A 16,298-nucleotide genomic window follows, 5' to 3' on the forward strand; every position below is an offset into this window, starting at 1 on the left:
CAGTAGCAAAGAAACTTCTCTTCGTTCAAAAAAAGTGTTCGAATTCGACACCACGAGAAATAAAGATGTTCCATCAATTAGACAGTCAGGAAGGTGCCTCATTTTTAACCTACCTGGATATAGTGCTGCCGACTGTCGTTCTAAGCAACAACAGCGGGTTTGCCATTATTGTAGAAAGGCAGGCCACAATGTAAGTTCCTGCTCAACGAAGCCCGAAAACTAGAAGCAATCATCCCCTTGTATTCATCGAGAGAATGTTGCACCTAAAATTTTGTTCACAAGAGCGGTTAGTATTCAACCGGCTGATTAAAATGTGGTGGATTCACTTGTCTGAAATAGCCCTGCAGACAGACAAACAATGCCGGTGCTAGAAGGAGAGCTACGATGCTTTCTCGTACGGGTGTTACGGTCCATCGGGAGCAATACAGTGTTCGTGCGGAGGGCCCTAGTCCCTGGCACAGTTCTCGCCGGCTCTTGATCCACGGTGTTCCCTGTTGATGGCTGTACTCTACTCAAAACTCCTGCATCCATTTATTAATAGAAGTTTTGCTCTGGCCGGCGGCCACTGTTTCTGTAGAGAAACGCGACGCCAGGCTGGAAAAAACATGCATTGCTGTAAGATAAGCTACACCTGAAAGAGAAACCGAGCAATAAGCAATTGCACTCAAAAGCTGGCATTCGAACTTTGGCCTTGAAGCTCCACAGACAGGCCCTTCAACCGCTACTCCATGACCTTTATTCTCTTAATTGTTGTGGTTTAACCGACCTTAAAATACGTACATTATATATATCACAGAAGAAAAGCGCTAACATCTAGGAGCATAGATTTGACACACTAAACTTCTCTAAGGGGAATCAAGGGCTTTAACCTTGGTAACAAGTCAGGGGCACATGTTTGAGATTTTAAAACCTCAATAACCTTGTGAATACTTTCACGAAAGTGTATGTGTGCTAGCGAGGGATCCATATCGCAGTGATTCACTGCCATTCGGTTGACCCATATAAAATGGAGGCCCACGAGCATAACTAAACCTAAAGGACAAATCTACTTCAATACGAGGTGAACGTTAGCCCGCCTTAACAGTCCTTCGCAACACTTCCGTGAAATAAACCCCTTTCCAACAGTGCGAAAATGCGTAATCTACTGTTTCGGGTAATTTTTACAGGTGCGTCAGTGTGATACCCATGGTAGGAAAAGCCACATTTTTCTTGGAAACAATTTACAGATAATGTTCCGGTGTGAAGTTTGAAAAAGGAATTTTTTTTTGTTCCCGGTGGGACCTGCATCCACTTAACCCTCTTCAAAGCATTACAGCGTCGGCATCCGGAGTATAAGGCCTTGTACATTGGCTCCGGAAACAGTATCTCATACGTCTCTCTAGAATGTTTGTCGGCTGACATTGCTTAGGTAATTCAGAGAAAACCTGGCAGTCAGAAATGAGGCACCAGAAAATGCTTCTTTAAAGAATCCGGAAATTCCTCCTATCCATTCCTAAAAAAAATCGGGTATGGCAAGTCCAAGCCTGACTTGGCGCAAGGTACGCAAAAACGGATCTTACATTACGGAGGAACATGAACCTATTAACTGTCCGCCGTACAAAAAACGCAAGCCAACCCCCCCCCCCCCCCCCCCCTTCCTCTCCCTACCTTAACGTGGCTGACGTGCCGACTGTACGCTCCGTGTAAAGCCGCCACACACGCTCACGTTGTGCAGAAAACATCTTCATGAAGATCCATCTCCAGCGATCCTTCATTTAACGCAAATAAATATTTCATACCCATATGCCATCTCGTTAATAAGAAACCGCAGCAGTAGCGGACTGGCTACTGTGACCATCGACCAAGCAGAAGCCACAGTAGCCTACCGCCGAGGTTCTAACCAAGTGCGGAGCGAGCCAAGATCGAAGTGGCAGGATAAGACGGCGGCCGTAACGCTAGCTGAGGTTCCTGATACTTGGTTTGGGCCTACTTGAACCTCCACATTTTTTGGTCATATGCGCTCCTAGAGGATCCGTACTCCAGTGGGAGCGTGAAAGTGACGCCTGGCTAGACTGACCGAGGCAGGTTCATAAGTTTGCGCAAGAAGGGCCGTTGTTACAGCCTTCAGTGTATTCCACGAAAGAACACAGTTGCGCCTCCATCAAATATGTCGTTTTGGCGATAATACCATCCGCAAAAGAACAGACTGAACTAAATTTTAAGGTTATAGTAGATTAACGTTTATTACCTACTTTTAATTTAATTTTTGAAAACAGGGAGCCGCGACGGCGGTAAAAGCAGCAATTGTGCTCGACGGACGTCGAAGAACGAAATACTGGCTGTTCTATGATATGCTCAATTTACCGGTGGTGTACTGTCGCGGTGGCCTATTCTCCAATGTTTCGGCGCGCGCGCCGTAGAAAGTGGCGATGGAAGGTTCGACTAGCTTCTAGACTGCGACGAGACCGATTGTCCAATCTCGGCTACCGCGCTGCGGCTCCTCGCCCTCGTGGACACGGGCTGACGCACGCGTGCATTCCCCCGCACGGACCTGGCCCTCCTCCTCACTTCGCGCTGGAAGGCCGCGCGTGGTGACGACGGCTTTCTACGCACAGGCACCCTAGCCCCGACTGAGAATTCGTAAAAAGAATAGAGAGCTCATGTTACTGTTAGCGTGTTAGCTCGTGGAGCTTACGCGTAGTTTTCATTTATGCAGCCTCTCTTGCAGTGTAATCCGCTCTTTTTTGTAAACAATTTTTCCGTACTTGTGTGTTAAGTTTCGTCGTCGTACTTCAAGTGCGTCCTCCGTCTCATTGGTGTTTGTGTGTTAACTACACGTTGCCTGCCGAATTGACGAGCACTTGAAGATGAAAGAACCAGAGTTTTACTGGTTGGAACTTGAAAAAAACAAGGAACGGAAAACATCTGCAACAATACCAACCGGTGCAGAAGAACAATAAAGGTGCCCCTTTTGCATGAACTCAAACAGTAATGCCCCTCATGGAATATAATCAGTATAGGAAAAACGATACAAAAAGAACACCCAGCAGAGATTAGCTTATTGAGTCAAATCGAGTAGCGACAAGAAACATTCCTGGTTTGCAGAAACTCAGGAGAAGAGGGAATATTTTCTGATAAAGGTTTTTAGGGATGCGTAGGTTTTGGAAAGTGAATTAGACGTTTAGTTTCTTGAAGCTGCCCGAAAATTTAATACACCGATTTTCATTTTAGGGTTAATAAAAGTGGACCGACGAACTTGTGTGGTCAGAACTGTGGTAATTTAGTGTGTTATTTGTCTATGAAGGAAGATGGCAGGACTTTCACTTTTACTCAGAAATTGCTCATTCAGCTGTTTCGCATACTGGCTTCTGCGAGGAAATTTACATTATTTGATCGTTTTGCTCCTGCAGATATGGCTTTATATACCGTATTGAAGAGGTTTGATTAAATCGCTTTGGTTGAATTTACAATCTCGAATTAAAACTGTTCCATTATCAAAACAAGAAATCTAAAATGCATATCGCATCCCTCATTTTTGAATGGATCATCGAAACAGACGGGAGCATATAGAGTGCAGGTCTCAAAGCATAAGGTATCAGAAACTGCGACTGGAACATCCACTTTTCAGGCTTTTAGACGTTTTGTAGTGATACAAACGCTCACTTGTGGGTTCTCATGAAGAAAGCCAGCTGTAAACTTTTAGAACCGGCTCAGTACATAGCACGCGGTGCTTTTATCGTTATTACTATTTGTGTCACTTCACAATAGTGATTTATCTCTCTTCAGAGTGATCATTTTCGGATTAAACTGCTCTGACGAGGTTTGTCCTTCAGCCTACTGTCCTTACTGCTTCGATAAAAACACCACGGGGCCTTACCTATTAAAATACTTGCTGCCAAATCTCCAAGATTTCTTTTTTGAAAAAAAAAAATAGATAGCTCGATTATGCCCATGCAGACATTAGTGTTTAACATTTTATTATAACTACCTCTGTAATACAGTTTTCAGAGTGTGTGCAGAGAGTTGCTGTGATTTTTAAACGGAGAGGTCTTGTTGTCCTCGGGATCCACGTTTTTCTTTTGTGTGATTTTACGCACGTGGCAAGTTTTTCAATATTTATTGTCAGCAATGCTACAGTGGCTAGAATACTGAAGTGTGATCACCGCCAAGCGGCGCCTAGGCGGAGCGTTCAAGCCGTCTGGTGATGCATCCGCTAGATTTAGCGCCCTCTCGCTTACACGTCAGGTCGCCGCATGAAATGCGCGCTTGAACCCTGGAGTGGGCGTGATGTAGGCGCCTTGCGTAGTTTTTTGGTGCAAATTCTGCCTGACGGTGTATGAAGAGCCAGCGATAAAGTTATTATTTTTTACCTCGTTAGAAAGGCGGGTACAAATCTTACTTGGAAGAGTTGTTCTGCGTGCCGAAATTATTGAAACGCGCCACGCTACCATTTGCGAGATGCTTTGGAAAATACTTAACGTCAGCTTTGGCACGGTCTTTACAGCGCACTACGAATGTTAATTGATAGAATGATCGTGGGCAGTCCCTCTGTACAACTTGTTCCGCACCATTTTTGTGACTGCGCCTTGCAATACATGTGTAAAAAACCATTTCAAGGAAAATAATCATAAGATGAGGCTGTGCCCATCACGCCAGCACTGCCATAGAAGCGACGTCGTATAACGATCAAGGGGCTGCGGCTACTGCCATGTGAGGAGCCTGATGACGCGACAGCCAGTCCTGAGCTTATAGACTTGCTTTTGGTTGGTTTGATTTGTGGGGTTTAACGTCCCAAAGCGACTCCGGCTATGAGATTCGCGCCGCAGTAGAGGGCTCCGGAAATTTCCCCGGATTAGACTTGTTTTTAATAGCATGCATGCACGCATGCACTTTTCGGTCACGTCATAAACGTTCGTGAGAACAGTGAGATGTCATTGAACGTAGCGTGCGGTGTGCGCCTAACGGCCGATGTGGATCTCCTGGGCGCCGATCGAGGAACGTGGTTCGCTATGCAACAGCACGACACCGCAATGTTTCGGCAGTCGAGTTAAACTAATGAAGAACCCTGGCGACGGCCTTACATTCAGAAATGGTTAATATATATGCACCTGCGTTCAGGGCAGACGTTTGTTTAAGTGTTCATAGCTTGATAGCATCGAACGAGAACACGGAATGAACGCACCTATAGACTTTCATTAAGCCTATAGCCTGCAAGCATCTCTATTCCCGGCGTTTTCTATTATTAATTAATAATGCACTGAAGAATTGAAACAAAAAAACAAATGGAGGTAATTGTTAACGTTTCATTATTAGGTGGAATTGTCTTCTGCAGCAGAGGTGTTTTTTATTAGCTCACAGGAGAACAACAGCCATTTTAAACAATCCAGTCAAATATGAGCAGCGAAGCAAGACAGTAATTCTAAAAACAAAATTAAAACTATCCCCAAACTGTAATTCTTAAGCTGCTCACGTGGCTGTGCAAAGAACAACAAAATTCACGATGAAAAAAATTACCGCAGCGATGTGGCTTGGCTAAGCACGGATATACATGCAATGTTTCAGTTCCATGTTTAGAAAAGTATTGCTTCCTGTAGCTTTATTCTACCATGCCTTACCACATTTAGCTAAGTACTTAAATTGTTCATTGGGTTTTCATTAGGATTAAGGAGGCTTACCTGCTGTCTTTAGTGCCGCTGTCTCACAGAAGGTGAAGCCAATGACCCCCAAAGCGCCGCTGCCGCTGTGTCATAGACGGTGAAGCCACCGACCTTCAAAGCGCAACTGCCGCTGTGTCATGGAAGGTGAAGCCGATGACTTTCAAAGCCCAGCTGCCGCTGTGTCATAGAAGGTGAAGCCAACAACCTTCACAGCGCAGCTTGAAAGACTGGCAGCTTAGCACGTGAAAAAAGCAACAAAAAACAAAAAACTGGGTGCCTAAATTGCGAAGTGGTCTAGAGATGTGGACAGAAAAGCTAACATTTTAACCTCGATCCACGTCCGCAACTTACTCGCGGCAAGTTTTTTTTTTTTTTTTTTTTTGAGTGGCTTTTCGAAGGAAGTTTCAAAGCCACTCCGGTGACTTCCCGCTAAGCGGGCTTTAATTCTCCCGCTTAAAAAGACCGTTCTACAGATTATTACAACAGATTCAGAGAAATAACTCATATTACCTACATTCTAGTGGAAATTAAGAAAAAGAAATGGGCATGGGCAGGACATGTAGTGTGAAGAGAGGATAACCGACGGTCGCTTCGGGTAACAAACTGGATTCCAAGGGAAGGAAAGAGTAGCAGGGGGCGGCAGAAAGTTAGGTGCGCGGATGACGTTAAGAAGCTCGCAGGGGTCAAGTGGATGCAGCTAGCACAGAACCGGGTTAATTGGAGAAATATGATAGAGCGCATCGCCCTGCAGTGGGTATAGTCAGACTGATGATGGTGATGATGATGATGACTTAGTTGGCAAATAAAAAAAAATGCCGTGCAAGTGTAGAGGTCGTAGTAAAAGCAGAAAGTAGGCTTAGGGTCTGGAAGGGGTGTCCCAAACGGGGCTTAATAACTATAGATGAACCGCGCGATGAGCACGCGACACGCTGTGAACGTGTAAGCGGGCATCAGCGCCCCTGGATCTCCCCCTCAGGAGCATCGCGAAAGGACTTCGGAGTCGGCCATGCGGTCCGCACACTTCCCCTGTTCGAGCCACTGTAGCACTGTCTAGAAACCACATTTCGGCCCGGCAACATTTATTCACTCAAAGACAAAATCACACAAATATGTTCGTTTTTTGCCATGTTCTGAAATGCAATGCCTCAGCGCGGGTAAAAAGTCTTCACATAGGCGAAACTAATTTGAAATAAATTTCTCTTTATTCGGCATTCAGAGATACTGCGCTTTGGACAAGGGCATGTAAGCACAGGGGTTAGGTTTTAGAAAAAAAGTTCTCTTCATTAGTTCTGCACACTCTTGTACGGTTTGCGCTAGCAATGCAATGAACACAATTGTTCGTGTCATTCTTTTATTTTCCTATTTTAACTATAAGATTGCTTTCGAAGATAGCGTTTACGTCCCAAAGCGACCAAGGCTATGAGAGACGCTTTATAGTCTTCTCCAGAAATTTCGACCAACTGAGGTTCTTTAACGTGTACTGCCATCGCGAAGAACACGAGCGCTTGGCTTTTTGCCTACATCGAAAAGTGACCTTCACGGCTGGGATTCGATCCCGTTCCTTGGGCGCACCAGTTAATCTCCCTAACCAGTGCACCGCCACAGCGGGGCTTTAAATGTAAGACGTTTTGGTTAACATTATGGATTCTTCTGGGTAATTATGATCTTACTTTAATGCATCCGAAATATCGCTTTGAAACGCAGTTGGTTTCCATTAGACGAGGCTACTTCCCATTTCAGCGCATATTTCATGTCTAGTGCACTTTAAGTGCCTACAAGAAACCAGGCCTCTTTTTCCTGTGAGAGAAGAGAGAGACATAGAATAATTGTGCAAATGCTTCACAGGATACAAAACGCGCGATTTGGAAAAGAGATTTGGACAACATCATAGGCAACACAAATTAAATATATGTATTTTTTTACGCTTCGACGTATGAATTTTCGAAATATTTGACGGATTTATTCAACTCTCGGAACTTTTTCATAAAGAGTCTATAATTCACACTGGCTTTCTTTCGTCACTGCGGTTTTGTTTTCCTACTTGCATCATGTTCTCGCTGAATTTTCTTTGTTTTAATTTGGTTGGCTTTCCTATGTGTTTTCCTCGTGTACATAATCTCCCCACTTTTGTTACATCTAGCGAATTTAGTTCTTATTCTATCATTCCAGGCTAACTTAACTAATTTCCTTCTACCGCAGTACTTTTCTCTTATCATAATCATCCTCATCGTCCACATGAAATGTGCATTTGTTTGTAGGAAAGGAAATGCACAATTTATGTCACCCTAATTGATGGAGTGCTTTCTACCATCTGCAATCTAATGTCAAACTGAGCTTTTCAACGGCAAACTCAGATACATGATACTTACGCATGTAGGATTCGATCACAAATATTGGGACGATGTTTCCTCTTCTACGCAGCCGCGCAGACTTCTATTGCATGTTCGCCGTTCTTCATTCCACATGGACATGTACAATCGATCCTGCCGTAACACCATGATCGATCCGAATGTATCGATCTTCTGTGGCCGCAAACACACAGAAGATCACTGCCGCCTGATCCGATTGTTCACGAAGGACATCCAACTCACTAAACAAGCTTTCACCAAAAAATTCGTTTTTCTCCGCCACTTTTAACCTGCAGAGTGCCTTGTTTTCTTCGTGTTTCGGTTAGCTCGCTTCCACTTGTCTCGGAATCAGCTTGCCAAATACTCATTTAATTGATCCTATCCAACATTAAAACAAAACCATAAAAAGGAGAGAGAGCCCGGACCAGCATGCAGAAAGCTTGTCATCTGGGAGGAGTAGAAAAAAAGGCTGGACTCATTTAATAGAATTATGCATGTTGCCCATGAGAACCTGGCTCAGTAGGCAAGAATGACAGACTTCCACGCCGCTGTTACGGGCGCCTCCAGACAAGCAGAAAGGGCATGCCCAAGCACATGGATCAACAATAGAGCACGGAACCGTCCCCTGTGCAGAGGATGGTAGTGGCTCTGCAGGACCATCAGGTCTAAGGACAGCATCAACCGGTCATCCCTTGGTGCGTGTAAAAGCAAAGATGGAGAGTTGGCGGCGTCCGTGGGCACTCCACGACGAGATTCACATGAACATGTGACGGCCGCGTCCAGTAGGTATGAGTGACAAACCTCCCCACTAAAGTCATGGGCGCCTCCATGCAAGCAGAAGGGCGTGCACAAAGCCCACACGCTCTACTCAGAAAGCACGGAGCCCCCACCTGTACAGAGCATTGCATGAGGTTTTCAGGACCTTACGAGGAGACCCTGGACACCACCACAGTCAGGCTGTAGCACAGGATCAAATGGACATCCGCTGGTGCTTTGCTTGGAAACCAAGGATGGGATGCAGGCAGCAACAGAGCTCACCCCACTACAGGAAACAGACCAGAAATGCACTATCCTAATAAGGCAGGTAGAAAAGGAGAAGGATACCAGGAAGGAAAGAAAATAGAACGACGGGAAAAAATGCGAGTAAAGAAATTGAAATCAACTATAAAGTATTACATAAATAATTGGAGCACATATTTCGAAGAAAAGATTATAAGAAATAGAGTAAGAAAATAAACCACAAGACACCTTCAGAGGTTATAGGTAGAAAAATAAATCTGGCAGCATGTTAATTTAAATCAATTTTAACAGATGGTAGGATATCAAGAGTAGGGTAATGAGGCGTTGTAAATTCTGATGAGCAATGTGACTTTACACGTGAAAGTAAAGTAGCAGTAAGATAACAATTCTGGAATTGGTGACCAGCGTCTCCAGACTTTTCCAGAGGAGAAATGTGTAAAGAGGAGGAAAGACATACTTTTTGAAATAAAAAAGTAATATGTCATGCCCTGTGATTAACGCTTTAGGCGAATTACGGGGCGGCGGACATATTTTTGTGTCAGGGCCGGCCCACCGCGCAAACAGATCGCTGGGCTCGCGCAGGCGTTTCAGCCATGTTAAGACCATGTGGTCGGTCTCGACCGTGAACCTCGTTCCTTCTACGTACATTTAGAAACGTCGCAGTGCATATACTATAATGGCCAGGCATTCCTTTTCCGTCGCTGAGTAATTGCGGTCTGCCGGCGAGAGTGCGCGGCTCGCAAACGACACTGGCCGCAGCTGATCCCCATCCATCTGGAGGACTACAACATCCACTCCGATATCACAGGCATTGGTCTGGATAACGAATGGCTTGTTTAGGTCTGACAGCTTCAGAGCTGCTGTCTCAGCGATGGCGTGCGAGAGCTGGCAAAAGCTCTTTTCCTGCTCATCTCCCCATTCCCAACGAGAAGACGTTCTTTGCAATTGTGCCAAGGGCGCTTGCAGTCGCACACAGTTAGGAATGAACTGTCGGTAGTATCCCACCATAACGAGATATCGGCGAACAGCGCTAACATCTGTAGGCGTAGGAAACTCCAGGATCGCCCGACGTTTTTCTGGATCAAGAGACACCTGCCCCCGTTCAACTCGATATCCATGTAAGCTCACCTGAGCCTGACATATCTGCTCCTTTGCGGGATTGAGCGTGAGGCCAGCGGACCTGAGCTTTCCCAAAACGTCTGAGGGGATCGAGGTGCTCCTTCTAAGTGTGGGAATAGACGATCACATCGCCCAGGTAGACGAGGGCGTGATGCCATCAGGTATCGCCGAGTACGCGGTCCATCAGCCTCTGGAACGTGCTCAGAGCGCCGGACAATCCAAACGGCATTTGCTTGAAGAGGAAACGTCCTCTGTAAACGAAGAACGCCACTTTGTACTCATCGCCTGGTGGAATTTCGACCTGCATGTGCCCCTTGCTAGCGTCAAGTATCGAAAAGACCTTAGCGCCGCCGAGATTGGAAACAATCTCGTCTTTTCTCGGGAAGGGGTATGCATCTTCTTTCGTGACCTCATTAAAACGCCGATAGTCCACGCACAAGCGCCAACAGATCTTTCTTTGGCCCAAGCACCACTGGGAACCGCCATGGACTTTTAGAATGGCATACAATACCAGCATTAAGCTCCTGGAGCGCGTCATCGATCGCTTGCCTTTAAGCAGCTCTGACGGGCCTTGGGTTACAATTCCAGGACAGCGCATCGCTCGTTTCTATGCGGTGCTGCAACAGATTGGTGCATCCTGGCTGGTCTGTGAACATCTCGTCAAAGTTGTCTAGCAATGACAAATGTTGGTCACATTAGTGTTCTGTCAGCGCACCACCATCGGCCAGCAATCTGTGCATTTTCCTTTCCGATTGCGGATAAAAAGCGTGCTGACAGGCCGCCACTACCGGTCGCGGCAGCTCACACGGAAACCCACTGTCTTTTTCTCTGCTGGCAGTGGCCAGGTTTGCATGCGTTTTGTTTTCCGACTGCAGAGAGGGAGCATTGAGACGAGTTGCCGTAACCAAGCTCGGTTTGCGGGGCGAGCAGCGCTAATGGGAGGTATGCCACCCATCTGCGAGCGGATCGGCCGTGCTCGTTAACAACGATTGCGTTGTAACCGGTGGCTCGGCGAATGGCCTGAGCGGGGCATACGGGCTCTCCCGATAACCCCCATTGGCGATGTTTATCATCAGTCCAATGTTAGCCAAGAACTTTTGGCCTAGGATAATTGGTACTGTGAGGCCAGGCAGGTTAGCAAAGCGCATTCTGCGTAAACGCTTATCCCAGCGCACTATGAGGCAAATGTCACTGCAGAAGCGTGCCTCTCCGCTAGCGAGCAGGAGGGGCGTCCTTTGCTGTCGCATCCGAATGGACCGCTGTCGCAGCTGGGAAACGACCGCGTCGCCTATCAGCGAAATGTGGCAGTCGAGTCCAGCAGCGCCTTAAATGTAGCTCCCGCTACGGCGAGTCAACAAAAGGCGCTGGCGTGTTGCCTCTCCAACCTTGAATGCGGACGTGACGGGTACAGGCTTCCGAGCATTTTCAGCCTCTGTCTGCGTTGCTACCGGCGGCCGGCCTCGTTTCCCGATCTCGAGGGGCAGTTTCTGGTTATGTGACCGCTTTGGCTACAGCTAAATCAGAGCACAGATCTCCATGCTTGTTGCTGCGGCGCTCGGCGATTTTCAGAGGCAAGCCAACCGGCTGGCCCTATCGGCCCTCCGGGGGTACGTTCTGAGCAGGTGCGGACTTTTGCGGCTAAACCCCGCTGAACTCACGGGGGTTGAAATTAGCACCGCGCAGCCGGTACCCATATTGATCCAGGGCGTGATCTGATACTTCGAGCGGCAACTGCTCGCACGTGAACTCATTAGCCTCAGGAGTGCATTCACTCCTTACCATTGGGACGCCGCTCCAGGCACATCTCGCCCCTAGGGATTCTCGAGCCGGTGGCGGGGGCCGGCATTTACGGGCCGCAGAAATCTGAGCCTGGACTCTGCGAGCTTCAATGGCAAGCCCGTTCAGGTCGCTGCATCGCCAGCTATCCAAGTAAAGGGCAAATGTTGGGTGGCACTGGCGGAGAACGCGTTCCACTCGCTCTGAATGCGAAGCTTCCGGGTCGGCGTATTCGTACAATTCTTGCATCGCTCGTACGAACCCGACAAGTGATTTATAAGGTGCCTATGTCCGCAACTCCAACTCTCGCCGCATTCGCTGCTTGTAGTCATACGGAAAGAACTCCTCCCTGAACAAGCGTCGAAAGTCAAATACAGTGCTCGCTTTGTGGCCTACCAACAGGTACCACCGAGCGGCTACATCAATGAGCGCGACTGGCAAAACTCACCTCAGAATATCACTGCCGCTCAGGTCACTCGCCAGCTCCTACCGGCGCAAGCCCAGCAGGAATTCATTAGCACTCTGCGCGTCACTGTAGCCACTGTAAGTCGGTATCGGTACACCAATCTGAGGGTCAGGCGAGCGCGCCAGCTGCAACTGTAGCAAAGCGGATGCGAGGACGTTCGCGGTATCTCCCTCCGGGTGACACACTTCGCCCTCATCAGCTATCTGGTGTGATGCGCATGCCGCTTTTGCGGGCGTTGTCCAATCGGCCATCCCGACTGAATGCCGGCGGGATTAAAGCCTTCGCCCACGGGCTGTAGCTTGCAATGCAGCTCGGGACCTTCCGATGCTGGGTGCGCAGCATGCCTCTCCGTCAAAGGGCGGGGAGATCTCGCCGCTTTTGCAGGTGTAGACGCAATTAGGCCACCGGGCTAGCCTGCGTGCGCAGCGGGTGAAAGGAGCGAAGAGTAACCGCCGCCGACTGGCGATTGATGTACGAGTAATTCAGGTTTGCCTGTATTAAGACTCTTTCGCGAAACGCATTGGCGCTCACACCTGTTACATGGTGGAGCGATTGGGCCAGGAAGCCACTGCCACTAGGCATGAGCTTCGGGCCCTGGCGAGGAGTTCCCGGCGCGAACATACTAACGCGAGCCGCATCGGTGGGTGCGCCAGGGGACACGTTCAAAAGAACGGAGCTTCTATAGCCACAGCCACCGGACTGTTCAGGCTCGAAGTGTTTACCGGGAATGCCCGGCGCAACGGTTCGGACGGTAGCCGCGCCTGCGTTATCATGCAACACGTCCAATTGACCTCTCAACATCGCATCGGCGGTTGGGTTTGATGTAGCCAGATGGCTAATGCTCGAGATCTCCTGAGCTTGGCCGCAGACGTCGGCCAACATCATTAGGTCAGACAGCCCGTAGCGCGGGATTATCATGTTCGTAAAGAGCTAGTTTCCCGCTGGAACGTGGAATTCTCTATGGAGCTGCGGCTCCGCTCTTAGAGCTAAACGCCGCTCCGCTAGCTCAGACCACAGTGGTGGCCCCATTGAACAACACGATTACCGAGGACCAAAGGGTTAACCGTTTATTAGTCTTCCTCAGCCGCGCGCGCGATCATGCAACGGCTAGGTTCACCTGAGCACTCCGTCTGGCTTCGTGGACGCGTCCGTTCTCCTTGCCCATCCGGTCCGCACTGCCCTCAGTGCACACACAACACGCGCACCCGCTCACTTACTCTTGTCTCCCAACACCACACCACATGGCCTCCGAGATCACTCCTGCGCGCGTTTCTCTCCGGCCGGTGCAATCGGCGCGCCCCCCAGCCAAATGTTGCAAGTTCGTCGATTCCTCCAAGCGCCACTAGGTGGCAGTGCGCACCTAGGCGTCGATGTATTGTCCAGTTCGCTCGCGGCGTATCTCCGCCAGTGCGGTTCTCTAATTTTTTGCGCGTATACATTGGCGAAAACTTTGTTACGAATGTGTCATGCAGCCCTTCAATTTTAACTAGCTGGTTTTGCAGCCAAGACTGACCGCAAGGTATTTCTGAATTGTTTCACAATTTAGGTGCTGTGTTTACTACCGAAGCGGAGTGTTGATGTTCTTGTCGCGTTCACAAAATGCCTTCCGTTCTACCTAGAATTTACGCATTGTGCTCGTGTAGATAGTTTTCTTTGCTTGTGAAAGAGTTACTCGTCAAGGCTACCTCGTGTAGGTGGTAGCCTTTAAGTGCCTAACGGTTACTCGTGAAGCCCACGCTCAATAAGCGTCACGAGCGTATGCTCGAGTGGTCAAATGCATGCATTATTAGCTGCAAGGTCTTGTTGCAGTTTGGTGAAGTGTGACGTTCGTTTTTCTCCCCATTTTTATTCCTAAGACTTCTGCGCTTGCTTGCAAATATAACAAATTCCACTGTAGCGTACAGGTCGCTAGCTTATGTTGCCTTACTTCGAGAGAGGCTCTCTTCCAGCTTGCCCAGCAAGGAAGGACCACGGCACTGACACAGCGAAGATAATCATAGAAACGTTGTTTAGCCCCACAACTTGTCAACGCAGGAGAAATAGTAATTGATCAAGCAGCTTACCAGAAAAAAAACTGCTGAGCAAGATAGGAACTGCGTGTTTAGTCTGGCGAGTTTTATCTTTGCGAATGGAAAACTACGCACGTGTTATATTCAGTTTCGTTTTCGGTTTGAATTCTTCCCCAGGCGACGTCTCTGTTATTCGTTATATATATATATATATATATATATATATATATATATATATATAGGAGTGTCTGTGTGTGAATAAACGTGTGTTCATTTGGGACGGCTGGACTCTGCTTCCACTTCGAAAACACCATATTGGCGACGAGGATTGGATAGCAGGCCATTTACAGTAAGCAGAGGATCAACGGACGTGTGCAAGCATTTAAGTGCAGAAACCTCAATGGGAAGATCCAAGGCTTGATTTCCGTCAAGACCGATCAGACAAGTTCCTCGGTGAACAACATAAAAACGTAGTGACACTGTGCGGCCTTTAAACTGAACGTCTGCCTTGAAACAACCTAGCACGGAAATCGGCCGTTGAGAGTAGTCATACAGAGTGACATGCGAAGTAGGCAGGAGTTGAACGCTCTGAAAATATCGACTGTACTCTTGAATCCGACAGAACTCTTGAAACAGACGACCTCAAATCGACAAGAAATGTCAGTGGCATTCAAGACTTGCACTTGAATATGAATTCCGCTACGTGCGCAACGTTGCAAAGTCAAAACTGACTCAGCAGAGCTACATGGCGAAACATCTTCATGTAACTCAACTTCACGGACTCAGTCTTGCATTTGAATTCGTTTGCGGTTGCATACTTTTTGAAAGTGGCCCTTGAGACCGCAAAATGAACAAGTCTTGCCATGTGCTGGGCACTGCGGCGCTGATGCTAAGTGGTCCTGAGAGCAGCATCGGAAACAATGTGTTGAACCGGAGCAGCTACTCCGTTATCGGTTCCGCTCAGGGGGGCGGCTCCGCTGCGGAGCACGTGAGCCGCCCGCGCTCTTCGTTAACCTCTGCTGAAAGGGAGCTGCTGCCTGCGCATTTATTTTTTCCGAAAGATTCGATGATGATTTACGACCGTGCCGCAATGAAATTGCCTCGACTGAAGCAGAAAGCTCCTTCAGTTCTAACGCTGCTTGCTCAAACTGAAGTGCAATTCGAACTGAATTATCGAACGACAGTTTGGAACCCTCTAGCAGTAACTGCTCACGTACGCGGTTGGAAGCTACGCCTGCAACGAATTGATTCCGCAGAGCATCATCTTGCGAACCATACGAACAATGTGCGGCTAGCTCCCGTTGAGCAACAACAAAGTAATGAACAGACTCGCCAATGTTTTGGCTGCGACGGTGAAAACGATGGCGCTCGACGATAACGTTGCAAGACGTCAAAACCTGCTGTCGTAATGCGGCAAGCGCAGAGTCGTATTCGTCAGGAGTCGTATCGCCGAGGGCTGCAGCACTTGGCGCTGACGGTGCTGCTGCGGCGCTTGTCCCTGCTTGTAACCTCTGATAAACACGATGGCCCTCCGCCCCCAAACAATGCAAAAGAATAGCCTTACGCTGCTCTGGCTTGAATGCGGCGGCTCCGGATGCCACCAAGTACACGTTGAACATCTGCTCTCATTTCTCCCATGGCAATTACGGAGGGCCAGGCTTAGGAAGGAAGAACGGTGGCGGAGCAAGCCCGGTGAAGTACATGGCGGCGGGGTTGGGGTAGGTAGGGGGTAGGGGTAGGTTCACGGCATACTCCGTTGGCGCATGCAGCTTACAACAGCAGATTTGCCATAACGCTTGTTGGCTACCATTCTAAATGACCTAAAGTACAGTTTTGCAGCGGAGTGTCTACAAGCACCGTAAAAGATTTTTAATAAGTGTTTTTGCCCGTGAAGGCTGTACAGAAGAGATAGTTTGTGATAATG

The 16,298-nt window shown here is 48.1% G+C and overlaps 1 pseudogene; it reads right to left on the reverse strand.

The window, feature by feature from the left end:
• Positions 1-12,184: 12,184 nt before the first annotated feature.
• On the reverse strand, positions 12,185-16,077 carry LOC146184162 (uncharacterized; annotated as a pseudogene).
• Positions 16,078-16,298: the final 221 nt, after the last annotated feature.

The sequence above is a fragment of the Amblyomma maculatum genome, chromosome 7 (genome assembly GCF_055883805.1).
Source record: "Amblyomma maculatum isolate TAMU_Amacu chromosome 7, ASM5588380v1, whole genome shotgun sequence".
Lineage (NCBI taxonomy): Eukaryota > Metazoa > Arthropoda > Arachnida > Ixodida > Ixodidae > Amblyomma > Amblyomma maculatum.